The sequence below is a fragment of the Protopterus annectens genome, chromosome 6.part0 (genome assembly GCF_019279795.1).
Source record: "Protopterus annectens isolate FY-2018-M chromosome 6.part0, PAN1.0, whole genome shotgun sequence".
Classification (NCBI taxonomy): domain Eukaryota; kingdom Metazoa; phylum Chordata; order Ceratodontiformes; family Protopteridae; genus Protopterus; species Protopterus annectens.
This window is the reverse complement of record NC_056737.1, coordinates 1,873,710,176-1,873,727,362: the sequence shown is the minus strand read 5'-3', so window position 1 is coordinate 1,873,727,362 and position 17,187 is coordinate 1,873,710,176.

Below are 17,187 nucleotides of genomic sequence, written 5' to 3'. Positions count from 1 at the left end.
CCCTTGCTCTTCTACATACATGCTTACGTGAAGAATGCAGAAGTAGTGTCGGCTTGCATACATAAATTCCCTGTATATACATCTCATATGCAATACCTGCAGCCTATCTGTTCATCACATAATGTAATGTATGTCCTGGCTGTTATCTCAGCTCAGCTATTATTAACATGTATACGACATTTTCACTACACTTTGTTACACTGTAGCTTTATATCCTTATCACTTCCTTTGTTAGCATGTGCATTTTTATTTTTGTGCAGAACTCAAGTATTGTCATTGACATTAATTATTATTCTATCAATATTGCAGGATTTATGTTAGAAGTGCTTCTTTGACACTTCACCACATTTGCCTGCAGTATATGAGTACACTTTACATATTTCCCCGTTTATATTAATTAATTAAGCAGTATAAAATACATACTATTTGTGTACAATTTTCCCATTTTACTTCCCCTCCTTCAGTATTCAAAGTACTTGTCCTTAATATTTTTGGTCTACAGCATTTGCTTGTTTGTGTCTGAGCTTTGTCTACATGCAAGCTGTTTTGTGCTCATGCTTAGAAACACCTTTCCACGGCCACCAATATTATTGATGGCCGTGAGAAGGTACTGTTAATCTGTAGGTGAGATGAGCAGCATGCATATTCAGTTAGCGCTGCTGTTGCTCATACTAACATGCTTACATCATGCAGGCTTAGCAGGGTACCTGCATGTTTGTTAATGAATCTCAGGGTATGTTTTACTTCCTGCAGTTAATCGCATTTATGGATTTGGATGCCTGTCTTGTGCAGCACTTGCACAGTTCAGTCAGATATAAACATATACTCACAAGTCCTCTTAACTGGACAGCATGTCAGCATGATTGCTTACAGAGACCCTCACACAGACTACCACATTAGCTAGTGGAACTTCAGACTTCACTATCCCTGAAGAACATTTAGTTGCAGTTCACGACAGTGAAGGGAGTCTATAAATCAAGAAGAGTCTTCCAAAGTATGGAGGACTATGCAACCAGCTACAGTATGTAGACTAGCCCATGATTCTGAATATTTGGTATTATTCATATGTATCCCAGTTTTACTTTTCTTATTGGTGGTGTTCTATGTTTTAACTTCATTTTTTAATAGTGTATTTTATCCGAATTTAGTGTGATATTTATGTTCACACTTCATGCATACTAATTGGCTGATATTTTTATTTTTTTCTTAGTTTTTCATGTTGTTTTAGTTTTTTGATTCTCACATTTATGTGTTATGAATTTAATGTAGAAAGAGAATGTTGTGATGATTTTTCAGTGGGCTTCCAATCTGACTTGTTGAGTTACTGGATGAAAACAACCAGTCAAAACCTCATCTAAGGCAAAAAAAAAATATATGGGATGTGTTCCTCACAGCCTTGAACATATATTTATAGCTCTATAATCACACAGATGTGAAGAAGAGAGAAATCTCCAAAAACAAAGAAATCACTGCTGGTGAGTACTTTCAAATTGCACTGTGCCAAATAAAACTTAATGAGGGTGGATTTAACATTTTAGATTATGGAATGTTTGAGTTATATTTACGGAGGCTGTTTTACATTTAGATAGATGGCTTTGTTGTGTTTTCCCCAAGGGTTTCTAGGATAAAATACATCTATCTTCATTTCTTTACCTTTGTTAGTGTAATATAATCCACTTGTAGATACTTTTAAATAATGAAATCATTTTATTAATATTTTTAGACACACATAAATATATGTGGTTCTGAGGAATAATACTTAGCCGAATCCATTAGTTTGTTCTGGGTTTTGTAAATGAGTTTAATTATATAGCAAACTATAGAGTAATTATATTTAATTTATTTTTATTCATTTATTACACCCCAGAATAGTGTCAGAACCCAGAGTACTTAGATACTTCATGTATTACATCCAAATCTCACGTTTTATTTATCCCGCTCTTATCTGTGCATTTTTGTGCACCATGTCACTTTCCAATCATTTTCAAGGAATTTAGCATTGTACTACTTATTTTTTTAAGTGTAGAAATATATAGAACTGTAGCAGTTAAGTTTTGTTAATTAGAGAGGGATGGCAGTTTTTTACACTAGTCCTGAGTTGGTACTTACTCTTTTAAAGAACTATGATTCCTTGCCCATCATTTATGAAGGTTTGTGTTTTAGAATTACTGGGTAACTTTCTTATTTTTTATTTACTTAATGTTAACATTCTTTATATTTTAGTTAGTTATTTTGTTTTACTTTTGAAGACTTTTGTGTGAGAGAGAGAGAAAGATCTAAAATGTAGGGTTTATATATTATAACCTTGAAGTAACACAATCACGAATACCCATTCATCGACACATAATTATCAAACGTCCTCTTCACCGACCATCCACATCATTGATTTCTTTCCAAGGGAAAGAAATTGGTAAATCAACACCCCACGACACAATATAACATTATTAAGTGGGGGGCTGTGCCCCCACACCCCCTAACTAAATATACTAACTCCGAGATCGCACTACAGTGGGGGACAGGCAAGATTTAAAATAATGGCCAACTGATTTCTTTCCCTTAGAAAGAAATTGATGATGTGGTCATTCACTCAAAAGGACGTTTGACACTTAGGTATCGATTAAAAGGTACTCATGATTTTGTACCTTCAAATATTTAATATAGACCCAAAATTTAGGTTGAGTAGGCTGACTGGGTTTAGGATGGTAACCATTTGAAATGTTGGTGTAGATCATTGTGTGTATTGTACCTAGTCAGCCACTGTAGCCAGATTGCACATGCATATAATTTACTGAGCACGTGCAAGACCAATGCATTTTGTGTCAGTCAGAGTGAATGCAGGCATGAATGAAGCACATGCGAGTGTGTTTGAAGTAATGAGCCAGTCAGTTAGCTTGAATACTTGTTCCAATTACAGCTCCTGATGTGTTTATGTACAATAAACAACTTGAACCCATCATTATGCCTCACTGTCTCATTTGAATAAAAGAGACATGCAAAATATTGTCAGAAGTGGGATCCAAAGTTAAAGCAGCTATCAAACTATGAGGCACAAATGTAGAAGTGTAATAATATACAAGAAAAAACTCGCTAACAGGTTAGCAGTTATTCAAAGTTACTTAACTTCATTTAAATGATTTTCAGTCACCAAACATGGCATAGCATTCGAAGTGTTCAAAATAATTACCAAGTTATTCAAAATGTCTGAAATAGTGGCATAATAATTAGTGTTTGAAATAATTTGCAAGGTGTTAAAATGTATAAAAAGGGTACAACAACTGCATTTTTTGCAATGCACTAATTTTTAGCATTAACTGAAACCTTCCAAAGTATCCAAACTGTCCGGAATGTTTGCAGTGTTAAAGTGAAGCCTTTTCAAAGAGATTGTTGTGCACTTAGCCATGATTACAAATACCTGGTCTATGCTTATATGTAAACAAATTTTATAGTTATGGCAGAGGGATTTTGCAGACCTGGACTGCAGGTCTTTGATAGTAATACTGCAGAGAATCGGTTAGTGTTTGAGCAAGAATATGATATTTTTATACAGGCTGCATTTTCTGATGAAGATGCATGTACAGGAGCATTTGTACTTCTCAATTTAGCTGGCTCAGAGGCCATTGAATGAGAACATTAATTTGTGTATGCACCTGCCATGCATGCAGAGAAGGGGGCGAAACACCATATTGCGATACAGGCTGAAATGTAGGAAGACACTGAGTTCTTAAAATGTAAATTTAGGAAATGTGCAACCCTCAAACAAATATTACAATGGAAAGACACATGTTTTACACAAGAAATCAAAAGCCTGGTAAAACTATAGCAGCATATATTACCGTCATGAGAAATAAAGCTAAAATGTGCATGAGATGAGATGATAAAAGACAGGCTTGTGTGTGGTGTTAATAATGATGCAATGAGAAAGATTTTGCTTTGTGACAGTGATTTAATGTCGAGCAAAGCCACAGAGACTTGTCAAATATATGAGCTTACAGAAAAGCATGCAAATGTGCTTACGAATGAGAAAAACATGCATGCAGTGTCTGCCAGAGTGAATGCTGATAGTGTACAACATGAAGCTAAGATGATAAAGAAATATAAGGGTGTGGCAGTAGCCATCCTTAAGTATAAACTGAATGGGGCCACAACACTCAGCCTTATTGTTAATTGTAATTGTGGAGGCAGTCATGAACATAAACGAGAGAAGTTCTTAGCTTTTGGTCAGCAGTGTCATAAATGTAAAATGTGGAATCATTTCAAAAGACTTTGCAAGTGTAAGGTGGCACATACTTTTATTAAAAGAGAGCATCCAAAGAAGCAAGTACATCAGCTTGAGAGCTGTGAGCAAACTTTCTATGTTGATTGTGTCTCTGTAATCGATAAAACAGTTAATACAGTAGATTAGCAGTTGTCAACAGAGTGAAATATTTTGTACTGTACAAATTATTGGGAATCTTTAGAGTTTAAAGCAGACACTGGATCGAAGTGCAATGTTATATCAGCACAAATGTTTGTCAAAGTAGAAGCTGGTGAGAAACTTGATTCAGCAAAGTGTGCAAAACTAGTTGCTTATGGTGATGAAGAGATTCAAAGTGATGGATCAGTAGTTCTCATATGCCATTCTGCTGGGAACAGCTATGACTTGCAGTTTTATGTAGTCAAAAGACATGTGCAATCATTGTTAGTACTCAAAGACAGTTTGAGAATGGGACTGATTTAATCTAATAAAGAAGTCCATCATATAAATCTGTATAACAACAATAATAGTTTTACACAGAATAGTTTTAGTGAATATGCTAATATTTTCAAAGACAAGCTTGGTAAACGTCTGGTCACTTATTACATGAAGTTAAACTATGAAGTAAGTCCAGTTATTAGACCACCATGGAATATTCCAGTAGCAATGCAGAGCAAAGTAAAATCAGAACTAGACAAAATGGTAACTTTAGATGTCCTTACTCCAGCAGAAGAGCACTGAATGAGTATCCTCCATGGTTGCAGCTCATAAGAAATTCTGAGATGATATTCAAATATGTATTGATCTGAAAGACTTAAACAAACTGCTTAAATGTCATCATCATTCAACGTGCACAGTAGAAGAAGTAGACACTCTCATGCCAAATGCCACTGATTTTTCAGTTTTAGATTAAGAAAGTTCTTTTTTGGCAAATTTCGTTGGATTACAAATCTTCATTGTTAACCACTTTCAGTACACCATTTGGTGGATACAGATTTTTGAGAATGACATTTGGGATAAATTCTGCCAGTGAAGTACTTCAACATGTGATGGAACAAATTTTTTCAGGTTATCCATGTGCTATCATAGTAGAAGACATTATTGTCGGGGCAATGGTAAAGACAAACATGAAAGAAATCTCAGGAACATTCTAGACCATGCACATGAAGTAAATATTAAACTGCATCCTCAGAAGTGTACATTCAAACTGAAAGAAGTTACTTATGTGGGTAATTTGTTTACTAGTTCTGGCTTACAACCAGATGAGTCTAAGCAAGCAGCAGTTCTTGAGATGCCAGTTCCAGAAAATGCCACATCTTTACAAAATTTTCTTGGTATGGTCAACTATTTAGGAAGGTTTATCCCAGACCTGAGTGAGTTTTCAGCACCCTTACATGAGCTATCATGCAAAAATGAAAACTAGTCCTATTTGGAACAACAGCAAAAAGCATCTGACATTCTGAAACAGAAAATTACCAGTCCACCAACACTGAGATATTATAGCTTCATAGGTTCACAGGTAGGTACTAGGCTATTGGCCTTAGGCCTATATAAGCCTAGCCAAAAAGGTACCCTGGCTTTTGCCACCCAAGAAAATTATTTTTATGTGCCCTTGTCGAGCAGAGCCACAGAAGTGATCCCTGGGGTGAATTTCCTATCTCCCATTCAGTCATCAAGAAATTTTTTGAAGAGTGCTAATGAGGAGCTTTGTTTGCTAAAGATAGGTTGTTTGTTCCAAAGTATAAGAAGTCTCTGGGACAGGAATCTATCCCTCTAGCATGTTCTGTTTATTGTGGTGACAAGGTTTAGGTCCCTAGAGCATGTAGCTTGGAAGGATTGGGATTTCTTTAAGTGGAGCATGTCCAACAGCTCTGAGTTTGACATAGCTTTATATGTTAGGCAGAGATCGCCTCTGAGTAGGCAATATGCGACAGAGTAAAGCTGGAGTTTTTTGCGATGGTCTGCATAGGGCATCTGTTTGAGGCCAGTAATCCTCTTTGTGAGGTATTTTTGCAGCCTTTCCAGTTGTTGTAGATGTCTTGTATGGTGCATACCAAAAGGGGTGCTGTATTCTATAATGGACCTAATGAATAACAAGTAGTGGGGAACAATGACCTCTTTTCTCCTGGATGAGAAACATTTTGTGATGAGGTGTGCCATGTAGGGATGACAATGCACTTTTTGGCATTGAGCTTGAGGCCATGGCTTTGGCACCAGGTATCTGTCTCAGTGAGGCCCTTTTGTAGGATGTCCATACCATTAGGAGTTTTGATTATGGCTCCTAGTTTGCAGTCATCTGCAAACTTCATTAGCCAAAGACCTTCTGCGTTAGCCTGTACTTCAGTGAAGTAGATACCAAACAGGAGAGGACTCAGGACTGAACCCTTTGGTACTCCATTTGTTACTGGTCTGAAGTTGGATTAAGAGTCTGCTGCTTTCACAGTGTGGGTTCTGTCAGTGAGCCAGTTGGCAACCCATCTTGTAACATAGGGATTTATACCTAGTTTAGTGAGTTTATCTATAATTCCATAGTGGATGATGGTGTTGAAAGCCTTGGTGAGATCTAGATAGGCTGTGTGAACCACCTTACCCTCATCTACGGCTTTCATGACTGCTTCAAAGAAGTCTAACAAGTTTAGGTGACATGATCTGCCTTTTACGAACTCAAAATGGGTGGGGTCCAGAGTTTGGAGATTACCAATGTCATTGTTTATAAGTTCCATGATGATACGTTCCATAGCCTTGCAGACCAGGCTCATCAGGCTAATGGGGTGGTAGCACCTGTGATATCCATGGTGGCTCCCCATTTGTGAAGTGGGATAACCATCACTGTGCACCTTTGAGTGGACACAAAGCCTGAGGTGAGGCTATGATTGAACATGGTACTTAGGTGTGGTGCCAGTTAATTCGGTGGTTCATGTAGAATGCAACCTGGGATGTTGTCAGGTCCCATGGATGTTGTGCTCTTGGCTTTGGATAGTGTGGTTTTTGCCTGTGCAGCCGTGATTACAGGAACTTTGCATTCTTCCAGTATAGAGATGGGCCATTTAGGGGGTGAGTAGTGGGTAAAGTTAACACTGAACCTATCTGCCAGGATGTTGGCAATATCAGTTGGTTCTGTATATTTAGTGTCATTGTACTGCAACTCAGAGCAGATTCGAGTGTTGCCATTGAGATTCTTGACATAGCTATAGAATGCTTTGTGGTTGTCTTTAGAATCAGTAGCGATTTTGTTTTCGTAACTAGCTTTGGAGGATTTTATGAGGGATCTCAGCTTCTTACTGAGGCTGACCAGGGAGTTCCTCCAATCATGGGATTTTACTCTTTTTTGCAACAATTTCTTTCTTCTGTTGTAGAGTTTGTTTATGGCAGGGGACCCCCAGATTGGCTTCCTTTTTTTGGAGGATAGCATCTTGGTTCTATTAGGTACTCATGTAAGTACTTATAAATTGCATTTGTGTAGGATTCAGCAGTCGTACCTCTGTTGTCCATCTGCATGGGTGTCGTGAAGCTGGCCACTTCTGTCTTAAAAAGCATGAAGTTGGCTTTGGAAAAATTTTTTATGGTGGTTTTCATAATGGGGGATGGGGGCAGGATGTGGATGTCTAGGGTGAGTAGCTTGTGGTCGGATCTGACCAATGAGAAATTGACCTCTGATGTGGAACACTGGTTGCCCATGTTGGTAATGACCAGGTCTAGGATATTGCTGCCCCTGGTGGGGCTGTGGATAAGTTGATCCAAAGTGTTGGAATTTATGAATTCCAGAAAATGTTGAGCAAAAGAGTTGGTACATGAGTAGTTTTCCCAGTTAATGATGGGGTAGTTGAAATCAAATTATTAGGGTGTTAGGTTGTACCCTAATATTTTCCAGTGTATCAAGAAATGAGGAGTGGGAATCCTGCAGGATGGTGGGGGATCTGTAGCAAGCTACAATTTGGATTGCGGTCTTGTCCAGAGTTAGTTGCACTTGGATAATCTCAGATGCATTAAACTGAGCAACTAGCCTGGAAGTGTGGATATCCTTAATGAATATAGACACGCCTCCACCTTTAGTGGTTTGGTCCAGGTTAGGTGGCCAAAAGGTGTGGTATGAATTATAGCCTGGTAATGCAGGGGTGCTCTCTGGAGCCTAGAACCAGGTCTCTGTCACTGCACAGATGTCGATGTTCTCCATTTTAAGGAGTGCCTCAAGTGAGTGCATTTTGAGGTTTAGACTTGAGTAGCATCTCCCCAAGGTTTTGCTTGATTGTACCTGATATGGTGGTGAATTTGTCATTTGAACCTTGCCTAAAAAAGCCACTATAGGGGTGGCAAGAGCCTTAGCCAGTATCCCAAGGGTGACAGGTGCAGGCCATCTCTGGCAAAGCATTGTGGTCTGTCGATCATGTCATCCCAGACAGATACTGGATCCCCTTAGAATGACACCAGAAGCTTAGCCAATTGTTGAAGTCAGTCATTTTGTCCATGTACTGTGGTATCATTTTGGATAATGGCAGGATGCTACTCAGGGCTAGCGTCATACTTGCCTGGCTGCAAGATCAGACAGCTCCTTCATGTCTCTTTTCATGTACTCCAGGGAGGTATGTCTCAGGTCATTCACACCAACATGGACAATGACAGAGTCATATTTGTACTTGTTGTGGAGTGACCTGAGTACATGCATTATGTGGCGGATCCTGGCACCCGACAGGCAGCTGACAGTAACTTTCTCCTTGTTTAGCCTGGTGAGTGGAACATCAGTGTGCCTGACTATATAGTCACCTGTGACTAGAGTGTTGGGTATGTTGTTATGCCTTATGGGCTGTGGTTGAGTGGCACACTGATTGTGTGGGCTATGTGTCATTTGGGTTGTGTTGGGGGGGTGGCGGTTGCTTGCGTTTCTGCTTTGGAGGTCCCTGTTGCTTGGGCAGATTTTTATTGAGAGCCTCAGTGAATGTAGGTGTGTGTTTTGTGTTTCTATGTGTGTGTTTTGGTGGTGTAGGTTTTGAGGGACTATGTGATGAATGTGGTGTGGTGCAAGTGTTTACCTTCTCCTCTTGACTGTCTAGTCCAGTCTTGGGGGAAGAGAGCTTTGTTTCCAGTTTGGCTATATAAGTGTATCTCTCACAGGTTGTAGTGTTGGGTGGTAGGAGGAGAGGGTTGTCTGTATACATGAGGCAATTGCTGCATTGCCCCAAGATGCCCAGATTCATCAGGTAGACAGGAGAAAACACCAGGAGCTGACCCACAGATATGCCTTGATAGGTGTTTATTTATTAAGTACTAAACACTGTTTTCCTCTAGAAGACAAGTGAGGAATGTTGAGTGCTGTAGTAATTTGTAGCTTATTTAGTGCTCACAGCAAGTTCTGAACAAGTGCTGAGTTGAAAGAAACAGATTTGATTGCAAAAACTAAAAAACTGTATAGTTCTTAGGGAAAATTCGAACAGCAGACTTTATGGCACCAGAAATAGTTTAACCCTAGCTAAGCAGCGATGCAGAAAGTGTTTTCTTTTTTTTTTACAAATCTGTAACTCTTTTGTATGATGCTTCAAAGTATGTTCTTGGACCAGCATGTCTTCAAGAAGGCATGCCAGTAGCCTATGCATCCAGAACTTTAACACAAACTGAAATGCAGCTGGTACAAATTGAAAAAAGTTATTTTGGCAGTAGTGTTCTCATGTTCGAAGTTCATTGATTATATTTATGGAAAACCTATTCAAACAGAAACTGAGCACCAAACTCTAGTTACAGTTCTGAAAAAGCCAACGCATACAGCTCCAGCACACCTGTAATGCCTGATTTTAAAATTGCAAAAGTACAATTTCAATATTGTCTATGCAAAAGGCAAATATCTCTACTTTGCTGATGCTTTGTCAAGAGCACCCAGACAGACAACAGAACAGCATGAAAACTAGAAAGTAGACTTTAAAGTCAAGGAAGTCAGAAGATTTTCCTCATCACATCTTGATGAATATAGAAATCATACAGCCTCAGAACCAATTCTCCAGAAGCTGCAACATTTTATCAGTCAAGGATGGTCGGCACAACACACTATGCTACCAATTGACATACATAAGTATTTTCTCTATAGAGATGATCTCATGGAATCATCATGAACAGTCCAAAATTGGTAATTCCTAAAGCATTACAAAAGGAATATATCAAAATTTTGCATCGTGGTCACTTGGGTGCTGATTCACCCAAAAGAAGGAAATAGGCATAGTAATTTGGCCTTCTATGTCAAAAGATATAGAGAAGGAAACTCTAGCATGTTCAATTTGCAATAGTACTAAATCACACCAACAAAAAGAACCACTTCTGCTAAACCAGATTTCTGAATTACAATGGTCAATGATTGCTACTGATATTTTCAAATGGAATGGTCAACATTACTTAGTGTTAGTTGACTCCTATTTGAATTTGTCTGAAATTAACCTTCTTCCTAATTTAACATCCAGCACTGTCATTACAAAATTGAAGAGACACTTTTCTGTTCATGGTAGTCCGCACAAAGTCGTGTCTGACAATGGTGCACAGTTTACAAGTCAGCAGTTGAAGAATTCTGTTGAGTCTTGGGACTTTGTCCATGTTACTAGTAGTCCTGAATATCCACATTTCAATGGATTAGCTGAGCATGCAGTTCAAAGTGCGAAACGTTTGTTGGAGAAGTCTAAGAAAGATGGTACTGATGTTTTTTTTAACTTACTTAATCTCAGAAACATTCCTTGAGATAACGTGTTTGGTTCATCTACTCAGAGATTAATGTCAAGATAGACAAGAACAACTTTATCGATCAGTCAACAATTGTTAGTAACAAATGTAAAGAACAACAGAATGGTCAAGGCTCAACTTTCAAGAAAACGTCAGTCACAAAAGTTGTACTATGATAAGTCCAGCAAACCTCTTAGACCGTTAAGACAGGGAGAGATTGTGAGAAGGTAAACAGCTAAAGGATATCATTAAAAACCTTTGTGAAGAGCAGAAATATTACTTTGTACAATCTGATTAAATAGATTTCAGAAGGAATCAAAGACCCTTTCTACCAGTGTCTGAAACAGTGATGCAGCAGACTGCCTGTGACAAAGACTCTATTTCGAAGAGCGACTCTACACTTGTTCAAATTCCAGAGGACAGTGTACTTTCTTCAGGTAATCCTGATGTAACATCTGAAGCCCAAATTGAGAAAGAATCCCCAGAGACTGTCCCTTTTGCTAAATCCAGTCAAAGTTTGTATGTGATCAGAGCGGGTAAAATTTCCAAACCCATTTCAAGAGACACAGTATCTTGGACTTGAATTAATTTGTTGTTAGTTGTTAATGTGATATCCAGCTGGTTAATATATCTTGATCTCCTATTGTATGTTGAACAAATCAAAGAGGGAGGATGCAGATCATTGTGTGTATTGTACGTAGTCAGGCACTGCAGCTAGATAGCACATGCATATAAGTTACTGAGCACATGCAAGGTCAGTGCCATTTTGTGTAGTCAGTCAGAGTGAATGCAGGCATGAATGACAATGCACATGTGAGTCTGTTTGAAGTAATGAGTTAATCAGTTAGCTTGAATACATGCTCCAGTTAGAGCTCCTGATATGTCTGTGTACAATAAACAACCTGAACCCATCACAGTGCCTCAGTGTCTCATTTGAATACAAGAAACATGCAACAGTTGGGACCCAGTAGAGCAAGTTCTGAAATATGGAGACTGAATGGCCAAAAGAACAGACTTACATATACTAAGTCTGAGATGCCCTTTCTTGGAATTTCACAGGGACATTGAGGATACCGGGTTGTGGTTGATGGGAGCAGACAGTGATTCATAACCAGTTTAAAAATGCTTTTCTTGACTGAATTCAAAGGAAGCCTGAATGTCATTTTTATTTTTTGCATTTATTTTTCATTTATATTTGGGGAGATTAAAGTATTTTTATACTGCATTATTAATTTATTTTATTTATTTATCTGACATTTGTTTACAGGGAAAGTCTGACTCGGCCAGAAAGTGCCCATTTTCAGCAGACGGTCAGGGAGAAAAGTTCCATAATCAGAATATTTCACACATGTAGTTTAAAACACAATCCCCGGGATTCACGAAGGCCGATTTTCTGTGCAGGAACAGTGTAGGAGCTCCTGCACGGAAAGTGGCTGCCGAATGATCCAGGAAAGTGCCATTTTCACGTACATGAGTCGCCCTACACTGTTCTAGCACAGAAAGCTGGCAAATAGGCAAATCACTTCATTTGCTGGTAAAAAACATGCAAATGAGGTGATTTGCAATCCACCAAGCTGCCAGATCTTCATGATAAAATAGTTTCAGTGCAGAAATGTATTCAGCTAGTAACCAAATACATTTCTGCATCTGACAAAACGGAGGCATGACAGCTCATGTAAAAGGGTTCCTATTACGTGATCGAAATTATAAAACTTTGAGCACCACAAGATCGAACTTGTATGTTTGAAGTTTTATAATTTCAAACACACAAAAAAAAAAAACAATGGACAGAAAATAATTGTCGTAAGCAGGGGCGGGCAAACCCCCTGCACCCCACACCCCCCGCTCTTTAAATATACCAACTCCGAGATCACACTACAGTGTGGAAAGGGAATATTTCCCTTTATTGCACTGTAGTGCGATCTTGGAGTTGGTATATTTAAAGAGTGAGAGAGTGGGGGGCGTGGGGGGCACAGCCTCCATGTGGGTTGGTGCAGGTGGGCTTTCCCCCCTGCTTACAACAGTTATTTAGCTGATTTTGTATTTGTATTTTTTGTTTTTTTTTTAATTCGAATGGCTGAAACTTCTAACATTTGTGTTCGATGTTTTCAGGTTCAAAGTTTCAGCAATTCGATAACATAATAGGAACCCCATGTAAAAGCATGTATTATGTTTAATACATATGCCAATGGCCAAATATAAGGCCATTGGCATTAAAAACAGTTTATTTTTTTTTTAAATTAAACTTTTTGTTGGCTGTTCTCAGCTGTTTAAGCTTAGGGCAGTGCCGCACAAATGGGATTGTGCCGAAAAAAAAAAACAGAGAGAGAAAAGTCAATTTTAAGTTAATTCTGCATTTTGCATTATAATCAATGGCATGCAGAATGTAAACAATACCAGGGAGCACTGGTTGTCAAGGGGAAAGGGTCAGTTTAAGTGCAGTAACTAATGACCTACACAATGGGGTATGCAAATGAGGGGAGTTATACTGAATCACAGATTTCTTCAAAGTGTCAGCTTGTACATAACCCTGTAGGTGCAGCAATACAACAGTGCAAGTGTAAGAGCCGAATGACTTCATAAGCAGGTGTGTCATGCTTGCTGTAACCTCATTGGAGCTCTGTGGCCTGTGTTTGCATTTAGCTAAGCACAGCTAAGGAAGGGGGTGTGTCAGATGTGCCTGAGCACTGTGTATATAACCTAAACGGGTGTGTGCACCGCTCACCAGGATTTAAACAAAAAAAAAAAAGAAAAAGAGGAAATGGCAGCACTGTTTACATTTGAGCACTGGGTATGCAGGGCACACCTCATGACTTAAATAGGGAGGAACTGGGAAAGGGAAACAGCACTAGGAAGGCAATCAAGGAGAATTAGCATAGCTCACTAATATAAACTATGCAAACAACCTTTCCCACAGACTCTACACCACCGGTGTACACAGATGGGGGATTTTTAACTGGTAAAACTAACTAAAAATGGTACAGGCTGCTGCTGCTTTACTCCATTAATATGTGCTAGAGACTGAGGGAGGTTAGGAGGAGAATGTTGACAACTGACCCACAGTGAGGAGGAGGAGAAGATTGTACAGACACAGGGCAATCTACCAGGGCCTACATTAGCTGGAGATAGTAGCTATAGGGTGGACAGGGACATTCTACAGAAAATAGTTGAGCTGTGCTGGCCATGCCTCACACACAGAACTAATAGAGGGGAACCCATCCCAGTGAATACCAAGATATGTCTAGGCTTAAAAATACTACCCACAGGTACCTTCCAAAGAACAACTGGGGATATCATGGGAGTCTCACAGGCATCAGCATCCAGGTTACTCCACCAATTCCTGGATGCCATGACACAACATGCCAATGAGCACATATATTTCCTCACTGCCTGTGAGGTGCTGACTAGACATATGCGTCTCTTCCACCAAATAGCAAAAAACCTTGAGGTAGCTGGCGCTATAGATTGCAAGCACATCCACATCAAAGCACCACCCAGTGAGCGGGGCAGGGTCTCCATAAAACACAAGGGCTTCCCCTCCATCAACTGTCAGGTTGTGTGCGATGCCCAGGGCATTATCATGAATGTGTGTGCTGCCAGCCCTGGAAGCTATCATGACTCCCACATCTGGCTTTGCTCACAGCTGTATCAGGCATTTGCCGGGGGGACATCCCATATGGCCATCTAATGGGGGAAGCTGGCTACGCACTGGAGCCATAGCTGATGACACCCATCAGAAATGCACACATAACTGAACAAGAACACCATAATGAGGCACATGCACAAACCAGGGTCATTGTAGAGTGTGTGTTTGGGATGCTCAAGTTACAGTTCCGCTGCCTTGACATATCCGTTGGAGCCTTGCAGTACCCACCAGCTACATGTACACAGATGTTCATAGTATGTGCCATGCTACACAACATTATCCTGCCTTAATAGCTGCAGCAGGAACAGCACAGGGTAGGGCTACACAGACCCCACCATTGCCAAGGCCAGCACAGGCACAGAGGGACTCAGAGGAGGAACATCCTGAATCTGCCCCTGTAGGTAGAAGGAGGCATGCACAGTATGCCCAGACCTTGGCAAAGAGGCACAGACACTGACATTGTAGGGACCCAGGGACTGATACCTTTCTCCAACTTGCACATACAGTGAAAGGGATGCCAAACATGACACTACCTAAGCTTTACCATGTATAGGGAGTGTACTATGTGCATCCAACATAGTCAGCCCTCCAGCACTGTCCTCAATACTGGCCCAGCAACAAGGTAAGTCACCCTTCCTATCGATTACTGAATGGAGTAGTATGTTCTCATACTTGTATGTATGATATGGATGCAAGCATGTAAGGGAATTGGGCGGCTGAATGGGACAGCAGCAGACAGCTATATGGGACAGCAGGAAATTCAAAACAAATACTGGTCATACTAAGCAGCACTACACAAGGTGACAGCCCCCACCACAGTACATGTTATGTCCCAAAGAACTGTGGGTGTCAATAGGTCACACACTTGGATGTCTATGAGGGTCATATACCCACCACCAGCCTCACCCAGCAGGACAGGTGTAGATGACCATGAAGAAAGGCTGGGCTAAGGCTGCCAAATGATGACAATGGTGAACAGCCCCCCATCAGACCTACACAGACATACTACAACAGGTCTGGCAGTTGCATTCTAGTTCTGAACGGTAAGAAGTCTGAAACTGAAATATATGCCATTAAGATCTAACATGTGTGCTCTACTGATATGCCTCCCGTCTGCATGAAATGTCACAATACAATATGAAATGGAAGCAAACAGATTAACCTAAATACCAGTACAGTCATTGCAAATGTTTAAAGTCTACAGGTGTTCACCCCCCCACAATCCCATGTAGAAATGCAGCAACAGATGGGCTGCAGCACTCTCAAATGGCCTACAGTCCCCTGGCAAAGGTTCATGCCTAACCCATGGTGCCAATGTATAGGTTCATAGGTTGGTACTAGGCTATCAGCCCTAGGGCCTATACAAGCCTAGCCATAACAATTCCCTGGCTATTTCTTCCCACACTATTTACTTCCTTGGACCCTTGTCTAGCAGGGCGACTGACGTGATCCCCAGGGTGAATTAGAATATGGAAAGTCAGGGGGTCTCAACTAACAACCTAACACAGTAAATGGAAAATAAATGCAAGGCGATGTTGACAAATACCAGTAGCATGCCTCCCCATGTCTTACTGCAAGGACTGTTGATCAGGCCATAAATACTACTGGGATAAAGGCCCAACTATATGGATACCTCTGAGATATTGCTTACATAATGGTAGGTGGATGAGAGAATAACAGAGGAGGGGTGTAGAAGCATGGATGTCATGGAGTGTGTGAAGTCTGAAATGCTAATGTCCACCCATACTACTCCCGACTGTAAACCCATGAATGAATAGCCAGAAAACCACTTGCAATCCCCAATGTGAAGGCAAACTGACCAGATATATGAGTCCTGCCTCTGGATAACCGGGGTATGTCTGTACAGCTGTGAGGTATGGCCACAGCAGGATATGACCATTCCATGCAGTTGAAAAAAGCACAAGGAGGGGATCCCCAGGCCGCATACTAACAAGGTGTTGGACCATTTACTCAGAACCAGCAGTCTATTGTCTGAAGCTACCCCTCCACAATGGTAGGTGTGTACCAGAATGTGTAGTCTATATGCCTCAGAATATTGGTCTCAGCTTCATTCAACTTGTATTTCCCAGTAAATTACTGTCAGCAAAGAATGATAACTGTCAGTAGTTGATGACATGACACATCACAGTGTAAAACAGTACATATGTCAGAAAAATCTATGCTACAACCAAACATGTCACACAAGCAGAAAGAAAATAAAACAGGGGCTTAAACAAATAACGCCAGTCGATAAAATCCAAAACTTTTACTTAGTTAGCGCTTTCATGCAGGACACTGCCTGCACTTCTTCAGACAAAGTAAAATAAAGCACCTTACATTTTTATATATATGGTACAAAGTACTTAAACCAAACCCACAATTGATTAGATAATTGAATTAATTCATCCAATTAAGTCAACAATGCAGCAACCACACAAAAGTTGACTTAAAAAACACATTCAACAAAAATATTTATATAAAATTATTCATATACAAATTCATCACAACCTAACATTACCAAACACTATCTATGTATGTATTAAAATTAAATACATTTTATATTAATAATATCTATTCTATACAAAATTAAAAAATAATAATAATAGTACTATAT